The following is a 21222-nucleotide window of genomic DNA, read 5'->3' on the forward strand; positions in this document are numbered from 1 at the left end:
GTAAAGAAATGTCAGGCAGTTTGCATCTGGATCTCTTCCAGATTCTAAGCCATTCCCAAAGCCCACTCTGTTAGCATGTCCCTGTAGTCTGTCTATTGTGAATTTGTGACACGTTCTCCATCTACCCTTCTCCGATCAGGCACCTGACACTCCAGATGGGAGCTCTTCCTGTTCTCTTCTCACCTGTGCAGTGCTCATTTCTCTCCAGAATTCCTTAATCAAGGCTTCTTTGCATCCTCTGCTCTTTGCAGCCCCACTAACAATTGTAATTTTACAACCTTCCATGTAATGAGAACAAAGGCCTTTTGCTTTCTTCTTCATCCTGACCATCTTAAAGAATCACAAAACAAGCAAATACTTCCTCCACTTGTTGTTTGAAATACATAAACCTAGAACCCATTTAATTGTTAAGTAAATAATTCTGACTAGCAGATTTTTTTGAATGAACTCCTATGACTTGCACTGGGAGGCACTGATGGCTACATCCCACTTTCCTTGGTTTCTAGTTAATAGCTGAGATCCTTCTGGAGGCATATCGAGTCTGCTCTGGTTACATTGGGTGTCTGGGGCCCTTGTTGATTTTGTGTGTGCTGGAGGCTTACTCTGGCTGGGATAATTTCTCTTAATTCCCTCTTGACAGCTTTCCGAGGAAACAATTCTCTTGAGTACTTTCCCCTTTATCACTCTTCCTTCGTTTTTTTTATGTAACTGAAGTGAAAAGAGAAATTATTATCTCTAAGACAGAATTTCACCCTAACTCCACTTCCCATGACTATCAGAAACCTTCCATTTCTTCTTGACTTTTGGAAGAAAAAAGGTAAATCTCTCTCTTCCCATAAGTTTTCCAGCTGGAAATTACTACCGTTAATGTCATTAAAACTCATTGGTAAGTGCTCTCTTGGCAGATCTTTAGCAATCATTCAGGTAGCCTCAAATTCACAACTTCCATGGTTGTTTTCTGAAGGAATTTTTAACCCTATCAAAATATACATTGAATGAAATTTAAAATGATTTTTCAAAAGTTATTTAAAATGGCTTTATGACATTGCTGTTTGAATTATGTTCATCATTGTTATCTTACATTTAAATTGGCTATTTATGTTAATAGCATCCAATTTCTGCATAATAGGAAAAGGGATTTAACATGGAAATCAAGCTCAGGGATATATAGTTGTGACAGTTGCTGCCAAAAGCAAATTCCATGAGTTCTCTATGACCATGAGAAGGAGATTAGGGCTCTTCTTCCTTCTCCTTCTATCTTGAGTTCTCTTCTGATTGTCAAACAATGTTTGCAGTCATTACCTTATATGTTTTTCTACAGTCTGTGTTTCATTGTGGGCTAAGGAAGAGGCAAAAAGGAAACAGGACCAAAACCTAAGGGAATAAATCTTTTGAGGCTGCCTAGTACTCAGAGCCAGGGGTTAACTGACAAATTCTATTTCTTTGGTTTTCTCCTCCACACTTTCTCCATCCAAATCTTTTTTTTTTCCCATGTATATTTCATACCCACTGCCTTCTAAGAAATAGTCATATGTTTGTGCAGGATCAATGAGATCGTTGAACTTCAGCTCATCTCTTCTTTCAGTTTATCTCTCTGACATTCACTTTGCCCTCTGTCATTATTACCAAGAACCATCCTGCTTCTAACAATTCCTGAGAACATTAAAGATTTTGAGTTACTAAAGATGTAGCCACAGTCCCCAGTTTCTATGTAGATTAACAAATGTATGGTACACTCTAGAGTGTTTGGTATCTATCAGGGTAGGTTATTAGTTGAATACATGGCTATAAAGATAGTCCCATAAATCAAGATTCTCTCCAAAACCATTGATTATATACACTTGATATGTACTTGATATGGCTTTCTTCATTGATCGTATCCTTTTTGTCTACCATGAATGTCCTATAGTAAGGCAGGATCCTGGTAGGGCATGGATAATTAATAATTATTCTCTATTAGCACTTGGGTTTTATGACTCCTGTATGTGTTAGAAATTGCATTATGCAATTACTATCAAAGGCAACCAAAATAATAATCATTGAAATAAAATAGAAATTTGTTTTTCTCACACCAAAATGAATTCTGGAAGTTAAGCAATGAGCTATGCTATGGAAGGTCTATGGTTTTTGGACACCAGGCTTCTCTGACCTTTCTATTTTGCTATCCTGGGGCATTACTTCCAACCACAAGATTACCTCATATTCCAATAGGACTAGAGAGGTCTTAAACATCATGTATGAAGAAATAGAAAAGGAAAGAATAAAGAGAGTGGAAGCTGGGTCAGCTTCCACTAAGTTGGAAGTTCCACAGAATACATCCAATTCCATCCCATTGGCCAGAATGTAGGTATATTCCCACAATGAGTTGCACAAAAGATTGGAAAATAAATTTCTGTCTGCTCATAAGGCTGTCTTCTGTCACTAAGGGGGGAGAAAATAGACAGTGGGGAAAAATCGTAGTCTCTGCCACATTCACTCAAGCCTAAAAATAGAAGATAATTCTTTGGCTCATTTTGAATATCAGTTAAATTACACAAAATTTGAAATATATGAAAATATGCTACATCTTTGTTACTCTACCTTCCACTTTAAAATGAAAAAATAAAACAAAATTAAAAAAATAAAATTTCTAAAGAGAGGGGTATTTGTGTGGCTCAATTAATTAAGCAAACAACTCTTGATTTCAGCTCAGGTCATGATCTCAGGGACATGAGATGGAGCCCCACATCAGGCTCTGTGCTGAGCATGGAGCCTGCCTGAGAGTCTTTCTCTCGCTCCCTCTCCTCTTCCCTCAAAACTGGCATGCTCTCTCTCCCAAAAAAGTTTGAAGACAGAAGACACTATGAGGAAATGCCCAAAGAAAGGTTAACAGAAAATGAGGAATATAGAAAACATATCTTTTGAGTAAGAGTAATTTTTAGCTCTTGGTAAGCACATGAAAAGCTCTAGCCTATTAGGGAAATCTAATTTAGTCTATGAGAAGCAGCTTTTATTTGATTGGACTTGTCCAATAATCAAAGTTTGTCTTAAGATGTGCAAAATCTCTCATCACTAGAGATGTTTAAAAAGAACCTTAGCTTCTAGAAACTTTTTCAAAGAAATACCTAAAAAAAGTTTGTAAGGATATATATATATGATCATAATTCCAATGTGTAAAATATCAGTGATATGAAATAACACATTTACCTGATAATAATGGATTGGTTGAAAAAGAGTAGATTCACACTCTAAAGCCACTATAGAAATATTTAATGGCAGAGAAAGAGATTTGTGATATATAGTGTATTAAATAAATGACTTACAAAACCAACCCTATGGTATGATTTTACATGTGTCTTTAAATGACTGCAAGAACCCGTAATCTACATACCCACAGGTAATCAAGGAGAGGGGTGGGTATTGCAGGTGGAGCTCCAAGGGGCTCAGTGCCTGATCTCTGAGTTCATTACAACCCAAGGTCTTGGTTGAATATCTTTTCACCTTCTTTCTTTATTTTCATTCCAAATTCTTCAACACCATGAGTTCTTTAACAACTGGTAACTATCATTTTCTGAGAAAACAATCTATTTACACGTGTTTTATTTGTGCATTGTTCCTTTTCTTCCTTCAAAATCTCCAACACTGAACGTAAATACATACTGGCTAGAAACTGACGTCTTAAAATAGCTCCCTTGGCTGCAGCTGAAGGGAGCCTTGGCAAGAAAGATGGTTATCTAAAACCCTGTTACTTTAAGAGGGGCAAGATAACACTAACAAACCAAAAACCTGAAAAACTTCTGGAGGATGGACCAAAAGGGTAGAAAATTTAATACTCTCTTTAGAAAATTTAGCACTTCGTGATGGCAAAGAACATACTACTCATTTCTTCCTTAACATCGTGAAGGTAGAAGTGCCCATTCTCATGCATCCTGAGGTTCCTTCTGCTGGTGTGTTCTCGAAGATCCATTCACCTAGTTCTGCTCTTGACACAGTAGCAAAATGACTAGTCGAACTTTTACATATATCCATGTATGTATAGTTATGGGAGAGATTCATGATACCTTTCTTTCATAGCTCACCCACAATCCTGGCTAATCCTATTCATTTCTTTTTTTTTTTTTTAAAGATTTTATTTATTTATTTGACAGAGAGAGATCACAAGTAGGCAGAGGCAAGCAGAGAAGAGAGGGAAGCAGGCTCCCTGCTGAGCAGAGAGCCCGATGCAGGGCTCAATCCCAAGATCCCGAGATCATGACCTGAGCCGAAGGCAGCAGCTTAACCCACTGAGCCACCCAGGCGCCCCCTGGTTAATCCTATTCTTGAGAGCAAATAAGATTGTGCTTTGAACCAACACAGAACCAACACAGACAACACACACACACACACACACGCACAAAATGTTAAGATTGGTAAATATCGAAGAAAATACGGGAAAAGGCTAATTAGAATATTTTAGCAAGGATTATTTTAAATGTAAGTGACTAGCATAAGTGACTCTGAAGTCAAAACACGGTTATCACATAGGACTATTTTGAGATGGGGACAGTTGTTATATTATTGAGGAATTTTAACGAATAGTGGGTCCATTTGTTATTTATTTTCTCCCAAATGGTAATAAACAGCTCCAGTTATAATTGCTGATTTTCTATATTTATGGAAAACTGGCATTTCATAAATATCAAATTGTGATATCATCTACTTGTATGCTGGTTTTCTATGAATATATAAATTTAGTAATTACTTCTAGAAGTGTGAGTTAATTTTTGTGTGTGTGAATAAATCAAGAAGGAGAATGACAAGTCTGTTAAAATGGTAGAATCTTAAATATCCTTTTCATTGTTCTTTTTAAGAATTTATCTAAAATGATGTCATGGAGTGGCAGAGAAAAGTCTGGGATACAAGGTTTTCTATTAAAGCCATCAAGATGTTCATCAAAACTAAGTCAACACACAGGCATTTGACAGGGATAGTGCATAGAGCTTTCTCCAAAGACCAAAAGGTTAAGAAGACTTTCTAGGTCCCAAATAATCAATGCTTAAAGGAAAACAATTGTACAGAGGTTATAGTAATTCAAATTAGTAAAGGATTTCTTCATAAGAGGAAGTTTTAGCTTATTTTAATTCCAGGGAAACGAAATTCTCACTCGATATATTTACTATTATAATGTATTCTCTTGGATAGTATTGGCAGAAACTCCCCATTAATATTTATCTTTAGAACTTTGCTCCATTTCATGGCTCAGTAGAGAATTAATATTTAGTAAATGTGTGATGAGCCTTTTTTTTTTTTTGTCTCATGGCTCAAATTCACCCAAGTTCTTCAGATGCAAAATTTATTTTTATTATGAGTTTTATAATGAGCATATATTTTACCACATGTGGTAAATGTTACCATGGGCTGTAAGTTTTCTTTCAAAGTTAAGTCACATCAAAATGGAATGTTTAGTAGCTAAGGAGAAAAGATTCTTTGGCTAGGAGAAAATCAAGCTCCTGTTTATGGGTTCGAGGTCCTAAAATGCAAGAGATGGGCCAATGCTGAAATAGTAATCCTAAATCCTGATAAGACCTTTTAAAAATACTTTAATTTGAGAAGTATTAACATTTTCTGAAGTGGGTAGACCGTGCGTCTCATCAGATCATAATTTTAAAGAATACTTTCAATCCAACTGGACGTTGACATTTGCATATAAAGGACAGGTTTAGTCGTGGTAAGGGACCGCCATCGGCAATAAATAAATTCTGTCTGTTAACAGAGAGACCACTAATCTGACAAAAACCATGCAGCCATGAATCCAGGAAGCAACTTCTAGATCAAAATCTCCCTTAGTCAGAGAATGTGTCCTCATTGCTAAGGGGTCATGAATAACCTGGATGGGATCTGTTTACCATCCAGGTGGTGATGCCAACATTACCTCCCATCTGTGTCTTAAGCAGCAGGTGGGAGCACAAATGTGTTTGACAACCTCCTCTGGTAGAAGAGGGCCCCACCCAAACAGCTGGCCAGAGCAGGAGTTCAGCATGAGGTTATCTTACCATAATCAGAGAATATCCTGTCTTTTCGTTTTAGGGAATTAAAAATCATTATTTATGTACTTAAATAAAATTACATATGGTCCAAATGAAATTTGGAATACTACAGAAGACATGGTTTCTAGATCAGTGTTCTGTGGTAAAGAAGCTCCTAAAGCATTGGCTATGGCTTTGATCTTCATAGTTTAAAAAAAAACAAGTCAATTAACTGGTCTCCAGAGAAGTGTGAACCTAAGGTGAACACAGGTTTGGGCCTCTGAAGACACCTGCAGAATACTTCACCATCTCTGCGTTTTCCATAGCAATCAAGTCCTAGAATGTGTATTGAACTCAACTGCGACAAATCTTTGACACTCCAAGAATGTTTTGTGCTCAGAATAGGTACAGAATTTTCCTCCAGTGGCCTCCTGACTTCTAACCCATGTGCTGCTGTAGCAGGGATTTCTTCCTTTTTTCTGGTGGTTTCCATTTGCTTAAAATCTTTCAAATGGCAACTGACTTTTTAAAATTCCTCGTTTTAGCACTCTTGCCTTTAATTTTCTCCCACACACTGGCTTTGACTTTGTTTGGGGGGATTTTTTGGAACTTCAGAGTTTCACGAAATGATGATTGAGAAAATTGTCACTATTGGCAAAGGTGGCTTCTTCACCCGAAAACTCCACAAGTAGTCCAACTCCCAAAAGTTCATAAAAGCTATTTGTCATTGTTTTATCACAGGAGCTTTCTTCCTATAAAGAAAAATCATAGCAAATACTTTTCCCATAGTGTGTACAAGAGTCCAATAGTTATTATGATCATCTTATTTCTGTGGGTAACTCCATGATTCCACCTGAGTGGGCTTGGTTTGGTAAAAATAATCACAGCTTCTAATAAACATCTTCTTTATTGATCATTGTCTTCTTCTTCATTGCCAATAAATACCCATAACCCATTCATCGCCAATAAAGTACCCATAACCTCTTCCCCTCGCCCTCAGGGCACTATTACAGGCCACTATTTCAGGCTGCACTATTGCTAAAACATTGACTCCCTAGTTGGCATTCTGATGTGAATTCACAAAACTTCTCGATGGTAATGATGCTGGTTTTTTAATCCTGAAAATTCATGGGGCTGCATGTAAGTGAGATATCAACTTTTGAACCTATATTCATGTATGGATTTTTAGCTCAGCTTGCCCTTAAAACTGAATATCACTAGATAACCCGGCATATTGACTGCATCTAAATGACAAGTTTTCAGGAAGAGGTATAAAGCTCATTTCTCTTCATTGACTGCGAATCGATGTGGGCACCATGAATCTACAGGACCCCGAATAACAATAACGATAGTGATGGCTACTAACACTTATCAAGGACTCATTATAGATTAGCTCTTAATCCTCAAACAACCATTATTATTCTCATTTTAGAGATGAGACAATATTACACATGGATATAAAGAAACTTGTCTGAGACCAAAGAGCTTGTCAGGGGCAGACCTGGCATTGAAATTCAGGTAGTCAGATCCCAGAAACCAGGCTCTTCACCACTCTGTTCTCTTAACAGCGAAATCTTTCAATGAAATGGGTTCTGTCTGGTCCAGGTGACCTCAGAAAGTAACTCACCCATTGAAACTAACGGATCATTTCTTTTGGGTTCCTTCACGGCCATACGAGAGCCTAGGCTGAGCCTTATTACAATAAGTGGGGTCAGCAGGATATTTCTTTCTTAGGTCAAGAGGAGGGATGAAGTTGATTGAGATCTACTTTCAAAAACAGAAGAACAAAATACGGTGGGGTTTCCAGCCACCATTTCCGTCTGGCTTGGATATTAAGGATCATAGCATGGGGCTGTATTTTTTGGACTTCCTAAGATCTCTGAAATTCTGTAACTTTCCATGTTCCTTGTTTAGCATTTCCTGCTTTCCCATGGTGACTGGTAGTAGAATATTTAAAATTAAGAGAGCTTGTATATTGTTATTGCAAGGTGTCGGGAAACAAGAGACAATAATTACAAAGGGGGTACTGTGTGTGATGAGCAGCTTTAAAGAAGAAAAATATATATGAAAAGATTTTAAAACATGATATTGATTGAAAAATACAAGAAGCAGAATCATATGCACAGAGTGAGTCCATTTATTAAAATATAAATCTATAAAATAGCACCGTAGAATATTTGTGGATTCACAATGTACAGAAGGAACAAAAATGGTATGGAAAGATATACGACAGACTCACGATAAAGGTTGCTTCTGGGGAGGTGGAAAGGGGACTTCAGTTTTAGTTGCAATATTTAATTTTTTGTGACAGAAGGAAATGTGGTAGATGTTATTTTTGGATGGTGGGATGTGATGTTATTTTTTTTTGAATTTTCCATAATTTCAATTTTTTTCAAAATCAGCTAACTTTAAAAAATAAAAGGAAACAAAAAATAGAGAAAGGGAAAGAAGACAAGGTCACTGGGAACGTCAAGTGAGAAGAGAGGCCCAGGAGCACCAGTCTGGGTTTGAGGGCTGGTCCTACTATTCTTTGGAGCTGACTCTAATCTAGACTTAAATAACTATGAAAATTCCTAAGCATGTTTCATATTATTTTAGAGGTTAAAAACATAGGACTCTTATTTGTATATGGGGGTAGGGAGGGGTTGTTTTTGATAGGGAAGGATATTTCATGGAGGAGGGGTTGGGTCACACGCACATGTCCTTACTAAAATTCCAGATCTTTACTCTTGAAATAGCTTAAGAAAGGTAGTCTGGTCAATGTTTGATTTCAATATATAGACATACTTGTTCCCTTTGATTTTTTTTTTTACAGCCCTCTTTTCTTCCATAAATGATAAATAGTGTATTACCCAGAGGTTTTCTGTATGGTGCAGGATAGTAAGTTCCCTGAGAGCAAGTAGATTCAACGAATGCCATTAATTGCCCTGAGTTTCTTTTGCTTCAGTGGATCTTATACAATTCCTACTCTGTTTCTATATTTATGCAAGACGCTTTGCCCTTTCACTTAAATCCCAATGAAAGAGCCAGCAGAATTTTAGGAAAGGTCAGGCTGGAAAAATTAGATATGGCATCAGAGAACCGTGTGATCAAACAAACCACACAGAATATTACATTTTCATACCAGCGCTTAATTCAGTAGCAGGTGGTAGAAAGTTAAGATTTTTTTTCTTTTATCTTTTTTTTAGTATCTCCTAAAAATATACAACAACATCAACAAACCCAAACCCAAGAAATAAACAAATAAAAACAAGGAATCTCAAGATCTTTTGTATGCAATGGGAGAACGTTCTCTAAGCTGCAACATGCTATGTATATGGGGCTCTCCCCGGAAAGAAGGAACCATCTCAGGGTTGAAACTATGACTTTCATCTTGACTATAATAATCCAAGTGAGAGGGTCTTAAAGACTGTCAGAGCATTGCCAGAAACCAGCAGGCACCTTTTCTAGCTTTTTGATGTCACCAGCATTGACAAGGGTAAGTTAGAGAATCCAGTGGTTATCTTGACTCTCAGAGAACTATAAAGAGTGCTTTGTAACAAAATCTCCCCTTTCTTTCAGGCTGATCACTTTTGGATCAAGGTTGATTCAGTGTCCTCAAGGGGGCCCAACTGGGCCAGAGTGTTACAGTCCAGAACCCGCAGTGGCCCCCACTGGTCCCTCTGGAATGACCCTCCAGTGAGGGACCTAAAGCAGGCATCCACGAAATATAAACTGTGGGCCAAATACAATCCACCACCTGTTCATGTATTTGCCTGTCATCAAGCTAAGAATGCTATTACATTGTTAAATGGTTGAAAAAAGAATCAAATGCTTGTGTGTGTGTATGTGTGTGTGTGTGTGTGTGTGTGTGTGTTTGTGTGTGTGGTGGGTAATATTACATAAAATTCAGATTTTATAAATTGTATAAATTTTAAACTTAAACCACAAATAGTGCTATTGGAACACAGCCATGTTGTCCCTCACGTGACATATGATATCTGAATGCTTTTGTGCTGCAGTGGAAGAGCGGAGTAGTCGTGGCAGAGACTTCATGTGGTCTGCAAAACAAAAAAATATTTATAGTATGACCTTTCACGGAGCAAGGAAAACTTGCAGATCTGTGCTCTAGAACGCCATTTGCCAGCACTGCAAAGGCTTGAAAACAATTGCAGCTAATTAGACGGATGATTTGGAGCATGATCTAGCTTGCTTTGCTACTGTAGGTCCAGTCCCTGTTGGAGTGCTCCTGACCCTCAAACAGCCAGCTTTTCCGTGAATTAAAAGTTTGCAGACTCACCTAGGGAAAAGCTCATACCTTATTTAAAGCTATTTTCTTAAATATACCCACCCTCCCCCAGTCAGCGCTGCTGCAGAAGGCTGGGAAGCCCCTACAACTCCAGAGCGCACCATTCACACACGGTGTGTGCTATCACGGCCTCCCTCCTAAAATGTCAGAGAAGACATACCTACAGATTAGGAGGGGAACGATGAATGAATGTGTTAGTCGTGTGTGTGAGTCGGAGAGGGGGGAATCGATTGTAGGAAAGAGATGTGAAGACGTGATTTGAAGCTACCCTGGCTCTGTTGAACCTGCAAGCATTTTCTGTTATCGGCCATTATTACTCCACAGTAGCTCCTTCCCACCCCAAGACTGCAGAGCCCAACAGCTGTAGGCATTTCCAATCAGGAGGTATTGGTACCGTCAACCATAGATCGTGTAAAGTCCCTAATTATACCAGAATTGTTTCCAATTTTCCAAATGGAATCCTTGATTTCCCAAGTAGATTTCTTTCCCCACAACTCTTAGGGTTCCCTTTGAGGGGATCAAGAGGTACCTCCCTTTGTTGGGTCAAAGGTCAGTCTCTTCAGCTTCACACTGTCCACAGCAGCCCATACAGTGGAGAACGCGACTGCTTTCTCAAAGCACAGGCATTTCTTTTTTCTTTTTTAAAGATTTTATTTATTTAAGAGAGAGAAAGAGAGCATGATTAAGGGGAGGGTCAGAGGGAGAAGCAGACTCCCTGCCGAGCGGAGAGCCCAATGTGGAACTTTATCCCAGGACTCCAGGATCATGACCTAAGTCGAAGGTGGTCGCTCAACCAACTGAGCCACCAGGCGCCCCATTTCTGTGATATGAGTTTATCCTTATACAGTCTTAAGAGGAGAATGACAAGTATTATTTTACTCATTCTGTAAGTGAAAACGCGAAGGTTCAAAGATTAAACAATTTTTCCTGATTTTTCAGGTGTTTGGCTCCTGGCCCTTTCTTCCTTTCATGGGACCAAGAAGCCACCTACTGCCGTGAGTCCCCCCATCAGGTGAGAAGGGCGACGTGGGAGGGTCTGTGCTGAGTGAATAGTCTCCAACTAGAAAGAGAACCCAATGTAATGCTCTCTACCTTTCTGAGGAAATTTCCCTCTATTGATCTGCAGAATGACCCCAAACTATAGCCATATGTGTATCACTTAAAAGTTACAAAGATAGAATTCCTCAGAAAGAATTCATACCAGCAATGAGCAAATATGGTGTGAAAGTAAGCCTCCACTCCCAGAAACTCATCCTTCAAGAGAGAAAATAGAAAAAATAAAATATAATGAAAGGGGATGGCTGAATAACCATTTAAGGAACAAAATAAAGCTAACTCCTTAAATAAAATATATTTGAAAGGAAGCAAAGATTTACACATGGAAAATAAAACCATAAAATACTAGATTAAAATATAGGAGAATAATTTTACAGTTCTGGGTAGAGGAGGTTCTCTCTCTGCATGACAAATAGCCCAGAAGCAAATACTAATGGAGTGAGATTCTTCATCAAACCACTTTTCCTCTGATTCCCTGGCCATCAAATAATCTGGTCGTGATTCATCCTTCCACACAGTAATTGTGGTAAATCCTCATTCCGCATTTACTTATCATTGTGATAAACATTTTACATGAATTTGTTCACTTAAGTCTCGCGATAGCCTCACCAAAGAACACTATCACTGGGCTGACTGTCCCCCTCTGGACCCGGCAGTACAGAGAGGTTCACAGAGCAGGATCCCGCAGCCAGTGAGCTGCAGAGAAGACATGAAGGTCAGGTCTCCCTGGGACCCCGTTTCCTGCTCTCCTTGCCCAGGAGGATTTTGCCACGGCAGAAGGTCCTGAAAAGCTGTGCCGAATTCCTGATCCACTGTGAAGTTAGGCTTCTCATGGCCACTTAATAAGCCAGCATTTCCTTGATCATTTTCTCCAGCCCAACCAGCATGAACTCAACTTCCTGAAGCTTGATGAATACCGGGTGCACAGACCAAACCGAAGTCCCGAGGCACGGGGCTTGGAACAGGGAGACGTGTTGAGGGAAATGACTGTCTGGGCCAGCGTGGCCGTCTTGCCTCCCCTGCTGACAACTTTATATCCTCTTTTCTGTGATTTAACTGTGGATTGCTACTTCTGTAAGGGTAAAACACAGCGCGGATGACATACAGCCCAGATAGCAGAGGACTCGTCTGATATGCCAATAGCTTTTAGTGGAGTAGGTTTCCGGCATCAGGGGGGCATGATATCAGCTGAATGCTCCTCGAGCTGATCGTAACGTGACATTACACAGAGCACATGGACAAGATTGGTTATATATGTAGAATACAGTTAATGTGAGATTAAGCTCGAAGTTCAGTAAGTCTCCAAAAAAATCCACTCAAAGGAGAATTTGGCGAGCCCTCGAACCACCGTGATTCTGATGATTTCCCAGTGTTGACCTAAGTCCATTGAGAGATCTGAGTAATAATACTATGTTCTGCATCACGGTTGTTTGTCACAGCTTTCTGAAATCAATAAATAGAGCCCTGGCACATTTTCCTGGCAGAGGAATTGTTTTCAGTAAATTCTAGAAGGGCAGCTGCTGAGTGGTAAGGAGGAAGCCAGAACTACAGTGCTGGTGTTGACCTTAGACAAAGGTCGATTTTTATGCCCTGGTCCTGACCACAACAGATAATTGCTGTCCAAGTGGGGAGCTGATGAAGTTGTGGGAGAAGGGGTGATTTTGAAATAGCTGGGAAGTTCCTCAGATGTCTCAAAACTAAGTAAGTGTACCTTTTATTTTACTAAATATGCAACAGTTGGGATTCTTGGCTAGCAAGTATGTTAAAAGGTGGTGTGTGCTCTCTGTGGCTTTTCTGGGCCATCCGGTTTTCCGAAACGAAGCCTTCATGTTCTGTCTTCTGGAGCCGTCTACTTGCTGATGTTCACATCCGACTTCTTTCCAGCCGTTCCCCTTTCAGGCTTCACTTGCCACCCTGTCACCATCAGACTCCACATTTCTCTAGCGACCTCTCACAGTGTCTGATCACTTACCTCAGGTTCCACCATGGGACGCCCTCCTATTTCCAACCCTCATTGCACCTCAGTCCCTCTCGCTAATTTCTGGTCCACTTCAGATCCCCAAAATGTGGCCGTCCCCTCCTCAGCAACTCTATATTTGATCCTCTTCCCATCTCTCCACATGTTCTGCCTCTTCAGCCTCACTGTCCCCCAGGCTGGAACAGCACACTAGTGGACGGTCCTCTGGTCTGGGTCCCCAGACTCCCAGAGTCCCGCTGCCGTCCCCAGAGACGACACCAGCCAGACACTTCATCTATACCGTCCACCTGCTCTGCTTTTGGTTTCACAGCTCAGCTCAGCTTCACTTCCTGCCTGACCCATGGTCCTACTAGTTTATCAACACAACAACATTAAAAATTTGTTTTTATGTCTTTATTTATTTGACACAGATAGATCACAAGCAAGGAGAGCAGCAGAGGGAGAGGGAGAAGCCTAGGCGGGTTCAATCCCAGGACCCCAAGATCATGACCTGAGTTGAAGGCAGATGCTTTACCGAATGAGTCACCCAGGTGCCCCAACACCAGAGCATTTTTACCAGTAGTCTTCTCCCCAGACACCTTCTCTACCCCTGACTCCCATGTTACTGCGAGTGGTACTGCTTAAGCACCTTGTGGTATAGAATATAAAATGCCTTATTAGTCTTTTAAAATACCAGGTAGCAGACAATAGAGCCAAATACACATAGAAGTAGCTATAAAACAAACAAACAAACCTGGGGCTGTCCATTTGCATCTTCTGAGACAATTAAGAAGGAATTTTTGCTTTGATTTAATTTTGTTTTGTTTTACTTTCCTATTTTATCTTATTATGCAGGTACTAGGTCAACCCTACTCTACTGTGGGGCCATGATATCATCCTTTACAGTGTCCCCAATGCCAGGGAAAATCTCAGAAGCTATGGCTGATATGCAAGACCCCAGGGCCTGGGTATTTTAAGGTATAGTCTGAATTTGAAGACTCCTTCGCCAGGTCTTCCCATTCATGAGCTTGTCCATCTGTCTTTTTAGTTTTTATACAATTTGCTTTATTTTCCATTAGCAAATGTCTCTGGAGACACGAATACAAAATATTGAGAAGAAGGCAGCCTGGGGAGGATGTTATTGGTGGTAGATGTCATGGTAAGAACCGGTCATCTTTAGCCTGGAGTGAGAAGTCTGGGCTACCACAGGGGTCTGTCACTGCCCAGGACCCCAGGTGAGGAGCAGAGTTTTGGGGGAAAGCAGAGCAGGGCCAGCTGCAGACACAGATATAAGGGAGGTCTCCTTCATGTCTTCGGTTTATCTCAAAATAGCTCTGGGCATATTTATAAGGAAGGAAGTTTAGGGATACATGGGCATTTAGATTAGGTAAATTACCATGGAAATACCATATTTGATTGAAACTAAGAAAAAAGAAACATTAATTAAATTAAGATATCTTATAAATATTAAGAAACATAAATTCCAGAGATGTTAAATTTTTTTTTTAAGATTTTATTTATTTGAGAGGTAAAAAGAGATGGAGCAGGAGAGGAGGAGGAGGGTCAGAAGCAGAGGCAGAAGCAGACTCCCCACTGAACAGGGAGCCTAATGTGGGGCTTGATCCCAGTACTCTGAGATCAGGACCCCCACTGAAAGCAGATGCTTAACTGACTGAGCCACCCATGTACCTGTTAAATTGTTTCTAAGAAAAGTCAAGTCCAAGAAAAAGATATGTATGGTAAAAGCATTTCATCATTAAAAAAAGAAAGAAAGAAAGAAAGAAAGAAAGAAAGCAAGCTTACGCTAGAGAGAAACTTCTTTTTAACCCCCTACCACTTCAGGTGGGCAGCTAAGATGAGCAATACTGTACAAAATCTGTAATTCATGAAAGGTGGCATTCTTTGGTTGATACTACCAGTCAACAGAATCCTTCCTTCACCTGTGAATTTTGGGCAACTTTTAATCTTAAAATATAAGATAAATTGCTTGGTTTTTTGGTTTTCTGTTCTCTAGGGAGCACAAATGAAAGCATATCTGAAGATAACTCTGTTCTTAGGTTTTTGAAGAAATTTAGGTCTCGTAAAAATTAAGAGAGGAGACCTTTTCAGAAATGCCATCCATAGCCTACCGGTTAGCAGCGTGCTTCCCTCACCAGCTGTGACTCAACGGGCCCCTGGCCTGTCAGTGGGTACAGCCTCGGAAGGGTGCTCACGCTGTACCTCCTGACAAAGCCCGATTCACACCATATGGCGAGTTCCATGGTTTTAACTGATTTCTGAGCCAAGGTGATAGTAATTTCCCAGTGGGCCAGGTTAGAGTGAGTAGTGCCACAGATCAGGCGAACACACCAGCAGTCGGTGGCAGAGTCTGCTTCTAAATTAGAAACCGCCAAATGCACGAGAGTTTTCAAAGCTCTTTTCCTGACTGATGTGTCTGCATCTGATTTTCATGGTCCCTGATTTATAACAGCTCTCAGAAAATTCCTTCCAAATGCTTCTCGTGCTGAGTTGCAGATTCTTTGCTTGGTTCCCAGTATTGGTGGCCAAAGCTGAGAATGACCACCGAGGAAGCCGAGATTCCCCTCGGCCGGGCGGCTGTCATGCCCTGTAGAGCCCAGGAGTCTGATTTTTGAATCCTTTCCGGAGTCAAACCTTAGATTCTTTGAGAGAGAAGTCTGGGGAATTTTCTAGCTAGATAATGGTGAGGAGATTTTCTACGACTCTTTTCTCTCCTTGCCAGTCAAACATGGAAGACCCTCACTGGGACTAGAGGCATCTTCCCTTTCCAACCTCTTACCTCATGAGCAAGAGAATTGCGGCTGGGGAGATGATTTGCTTTGACAATACAGAGTAAGTGAAAAAAAATTATCTTTTTTTTTTCCTCTAAGTGTCACACGTCATAAAATTATAATCTTGTATCACTTTTTGTTTTGGTGCAGTAAACCCAAGAGATATGCTTTTATTGAAAATATAATCCATGAATACTTGATATCACATATAAGATTGAGATATTTTGTTTTATGACATTTTGCTGAGTTATGGCTTCCAAAACAATATACTTAAGTATATTATTTTTCCCCCAAATTCTGCTGGGTGAAAAAGAGGATTATAATGCAACATTCAATTCCATTTTTATACAAGTGTCCTTAATGTCCCTGATATGTGCCACAGCCATATTTATATTTGGAGACTGAAAATATAAATGAAACTGAATTCTTAAGAAGCTGCTTTGATCAAATTTTCATACTCTAAACTAGTAGTGATAAAGCAATACAGAAATTGCAAGACTGTTTCAACCTTCTCCTGTTTACTAATAAAAGCAGCATTTTTATGCAATCAAGCTTTTGTGTTCTGAGGTGAACATAATATAATGATTGCATTTGCATTTTCAAGTATTGATCATGGTAACATCTTTTGCAGCACACCTGTGAAATTTATACTTTGGAAAAATTGCTTTGCAACGTGAGGGGACTCCATTCCAGTTTAGTTGTCTGAGGGTGGCCCTATAGAGCAGTGGTTTAGAACACAGGCTTTGGGGTCAAGCAGACCTGGGATTAAATTTCAGATTTGTCACACCAGCTGTGTGAACCTTGATGCACAAATTCGTGTTTCTTAACATCAGTGTTCCCATCTGTGAAATGGAGTTGATAGGAATACCTACTTCTAGGATTGTTTCATGATAAAGGAGATAATGTATATAAAGCACTTAGCACAGAGACCTGCATTCAATAGTACTGCCGTTGGTTTGTGATACTTGTGCTGCTGATGGAATTTTCCCAACATGGCAAGTGAAACTGGTAGACCTGGTTGTCTCTGACTTGTGGGCAAAATGCTATGATACCTAAACCGATGGGGGAAACGGTCCATAGTTTGGAAGAGAAGCCAGGGAGGATGTTCTTTGCATATGTAGACTTGGATTTATTTGTTCTGCTCCATCAGAGCTAAAGTTTTTTCTTGTAAATGAAAAGGATGGAAGAGTCTCTCCCAGGATCTACAATGGCAAATAAGACTGAGGGTTATCGGGTTTTCCATCTCAAAGCCCATCTCAGGCCCTGCTCACCGTGGTCACTGGGGACCTGGGGTTTATTTAAACTATACCATCTTTAACAATACTTTATTGTCCAATAGGCACTTTTTTCTATTTTCAGAAACTGCCTAAATTGTTCTTACTTCAGCAAATCTAGTCTCATCTGGGAGGACCAGGTTCTTTGGTGATTTTGATCCACATTTTTCCTCATGTATCAGGAGAGTCAAAGTTCTTTATTCCAGGGATTCTTAATCTTGGGGGTGTCATCAACTACTTTGAAAATTTGATGAAGTTTAAGTGCTCGTTCCCCAGAAGAAATGCAAACAGAGAACCATAAACATAATTTTTGTGTAATTGTGGGGCTCCGATGTTCTCCTAAAGCCCACATGTGGGACTTTGGGTTAAGAGCCTTTGATATAGTTATTTTCTAACTTCAGGTATCAAGAAGGTTCAATGCATGACTTTGAGTCTGTTGGCTTCTGGGAATCACCATAACCTTCAAAGTAGAGTGGGCATCTTGGCTAAAAATGGCACATCAGAGCCATGATTTTTGACTCTAGAACTGACACAAGACTAAAGGGGAAACAGAAAGTAATAGACAATTATGTGACTGATCAGAGCCTGGAAGGGACTAAGGTGAGCATGGTAAAATAATTGGTCCATGGATACAGACCAGCAATAAGAAGAGAGATTATGTACTCTTTAAAGGGTGGATGGCTGATGCTTGAACCCAAGATTGGGGGTAAAGTTTGTGTCTCAGTTGAGGAGTTAATTATATTTAAGGTAGAGGACTCTGTGAAAGCATAAGTTGTTTTTCTAAGATATTTTATTGGATTAATTAATATCACAAGAAAAAAATAGCACAAAAGCTTTGAGAAAGAGATTGAAATTCTTCATAGGGAATCTTGGGACATGAGCTCTGAGGCTGAATAGCTGTTTGAGCTTATAGAATGGAAGAGACAGAGAAAAACAGCAGCAGAGTATTTTTATGTATTCTTTTGAATATGTGTTCTAGTGGGAAAGAGAGCAATTCTAATAATTTCCGGGTTGACTTTTTTAAGATAGGTCTTCATTTCTTGAGATACAAGGGAAATTGTTCAAAGGACAGCTCTTTGAGAAATGCAGAAAATAAATCTGGAGTCTGCTGAGTAAGAGGGATTCCTTTTCCTTGTGAAACTAGAGATATTACCTCCTAATTTATATTTTTGAATTGAAAAATTATTGCTGCCTCTTCTTTGTGAAATATTTCCTAATCATGTCTCTTAGGGTACTGTTTTAAATGGTATCACTTCAGATATTCAAGGTTGTGGAGTAGGAATATGTTATCGATGTGAGTACCATTTTTTCTTTTTAAAATTTAATTTAATTATTAAAATTTATATTATGTTATGTTAGTCACCATACAGTACATCATTAGTTTCTGATATAATGTTCCATGAATACATTTTTTTCCTGCCTTAAATTGATCTAAAATTGCCTAAGGAGATGGGCTCATGGGATTCTGCCAGGAAAGGTGAAAATACCGTCTGACTGGGCTACAGTGTCACGTCCTGTGGTCCTGATGCATGCCTTGCTGTCTCCCTCCCTTAGTCAGCCTGGGGGAGGCCTCAGATCACCACGCAGGAGGTCTATACCCTCAGGAGTGGTGTCAGCCACTTACCATTGGGCCCCGTGAGCCATTTTTGCAAGACTGGGGTTCTGGTCTTCCCAGATGGCATTCAAGTTCAGACACATGCAGATGTTCCATATAGAGATCTTCATGGAAACTGTATAGACCCCCAAATGCATTTACTTCTCTAAAGTTCTTTTTTCTGAACAGTATACCTAAATTCCACCTACAGCTCTTTCAGAGAAAGAAAAGCAGCCACTTGCAAAGACCCACTGTTTTTACAACTATACTAAAGCTCACAGAACAATAGCTCATAGAATTTCCACAGCAAACCTCCAGGTAGCAGTTCGGAAGACCCTTGGGTTCCATATTTTAATTTTATCACAGTGGACTTCTTAAAATTTCTTTTATTTTTAGACCAAATAGAGATATTTTGTGCTGTTTCCAGCCCATGCTGATGTAGCATTTTTGAAAGCTTGAAAATCCAAGTGCTATGGGAGACCTGAGATTCATTTCTCCCCCTTAGGGAAAAGCTTCATCATCGCTCTTGCCCAGGCCTTGAGTTCCCAACCCTTTATGACTACCAAAGCTGCATCTCTTCATCGTGCGTACCCTGGAAAGGAGGCGGGAGAAAGGAAAATGATGAGGTCACCATGTCAAGAACATGCAATAAATAGAAGGTATTGAATGCTGAACCTAGCAGGCACTGGAGTAAGCTCTCGTGGTGAAGCAGTGAACAAAGCAAAGATCCTTACCACGTGCTTTACATGGGAGTGAGCGAAAATATGCAACAATAAATGTAATAAATAATTACACTCTGTAAAATGTTTAAAAGATCTTATGGAGGGTGGAAATAGGAAAACAAAGAAATTTGGGGTGATAAAGGAATGGATTGCAATTTCAAATAAGATGGAGAGAGTGGGTGGTTGGCTCAGTGGGTTAAGCCTCTGCCTTCAGCTCAGGTCATGATCTCAGGGTCCTGGGATCGAGTCCCACATCTGGCTCTCTCCTCAGCTGGGAGTCTGCTTCTCCCTCTCTCTCTCTCTGCCTGTCTTTCTGCCTACTTGTGATCTCTCTCTCTGTGTCAAATAAATAAATAACAACTTAAAAAAAAAAAGATGGAGAGAGTGGGTTTCATTGAGAGGGTGATATTTGAGCTAAATATTGAAGGAGATCAAGGAGTTAGCTTTGGAGTGTGTGGAGAGAATCACTCCAGGTATAGGGAGCAGCTCATACAAAGACCCTCAGGCATGTTCAAGAAACAAGGAGGTCAGTATGGCTGGACTTGAATGAGCAAGGATGATGTAGTGAAAGAGGTCCCAGAGATTACTTGGAAGGGTCAATCCCTGAAAAAATCATTTGCTGCTATCAGACTAAGGCCTTATGCGGATTAGCCCAAAGCTGGATTTTTAAACCGGTTACTGGCAAGAGCGATCAGAAAAATACCACAATCCCACCCTTGGCTTATGTGTCTCAGAACCTGCCCTTGATAAGCCCCCAAACCACATTGGTATTCATCTGGGAAAGGCAGAATGGATGCTGGAACTCAACCAGAATTTCTTCCACTGTTTAAGGGAAAGGTTCCCTGAGTAATCTCTTAAATTTGAGTCCTATTCTTGGCCAAACAGCTTCTTGTGTTTTGCTATTATACCACTGGCAGTCATCCAAGATTTCTCAACCACAGAAACTGGAAGAAAAGGAAAAGGGCACAGATGAGGTGTGTGATTGAGGAGGTAGACAAGGAAGAACTCACTGCTAGTAGAAAGCTGTTTCTGAGAAAGATGTTGACCCTGGAAGCCTATGGGGGGGGTGGGGGGCTCTGCCCACCTGGCTTAAGGGAGACTCTGCAGGGATGGCTCCAACCCAGCTCTATGAGCTCTCCAAATTCTTCCCAGCATTTATCTTCTTGTGACCTGAGACTTGAAGGTGGTGGTTCAGGGGAATTCTAGAAGCCAACATAATTCTTGCTGGCCTCCTGTTGCTTCTACATTTGTTGGTTTCCTTTAAATCTCAGCTAAAATGAACAGACTCATAACACATGAGAGTTTAAGGGATGATCTAATGCTAATCCAATACCCTTAGATTTCAAATGGGAAAGGCAGTGACTTGCCCAAATGTTCACTTTTGGGGACTCATGTTGCCCTCTCTTAATCCAGTATTGTGTCTACAGTAATGCAAAACTAGCTGTTATTCTATTTCTTAAAAGTTGTCTATTACTTTAGATTTTTCTGAACCCTGATTATAAATGTCAAGAATCATGTTAAAGTTATTTAGATGATGGCAGATGACTCCTATAGACAG

At 40.0% G+C, this 21222-nt stretch overlaps 1 long non-coding RNA gene across 1 annotated transcript; it reads left to right on the forward strand.

Moving 5' to 3' along the window:
- The first annotated feature begins 12833 nt into the window (after positions 1–12833).
- Positions 12834–20038, forward strand: LOC309864076. The gene is made up of 4 exons (XR_014311374.1): positions 12834–13029; positions 14141–14263; positions 16026–16135; positions 19448–20038. It is a non-coding gene; the product is annotated as an uncharacterized lncRNA (long non-coding RNA).
- Positions 20039–21222: the final 1184 nt, after the last annotated feature.

This window comes from Mustela nivalis (genome assembly GCF_964662115.1).
Source record: "Mustela nivalis genome assembly, chromosome: 5".
Lineage (NCBI taxonomy): Eukaryota > Metazoa > Chordata > Mammalia > Carnivora > Mustelidae > Mustela > Mustela nivalis.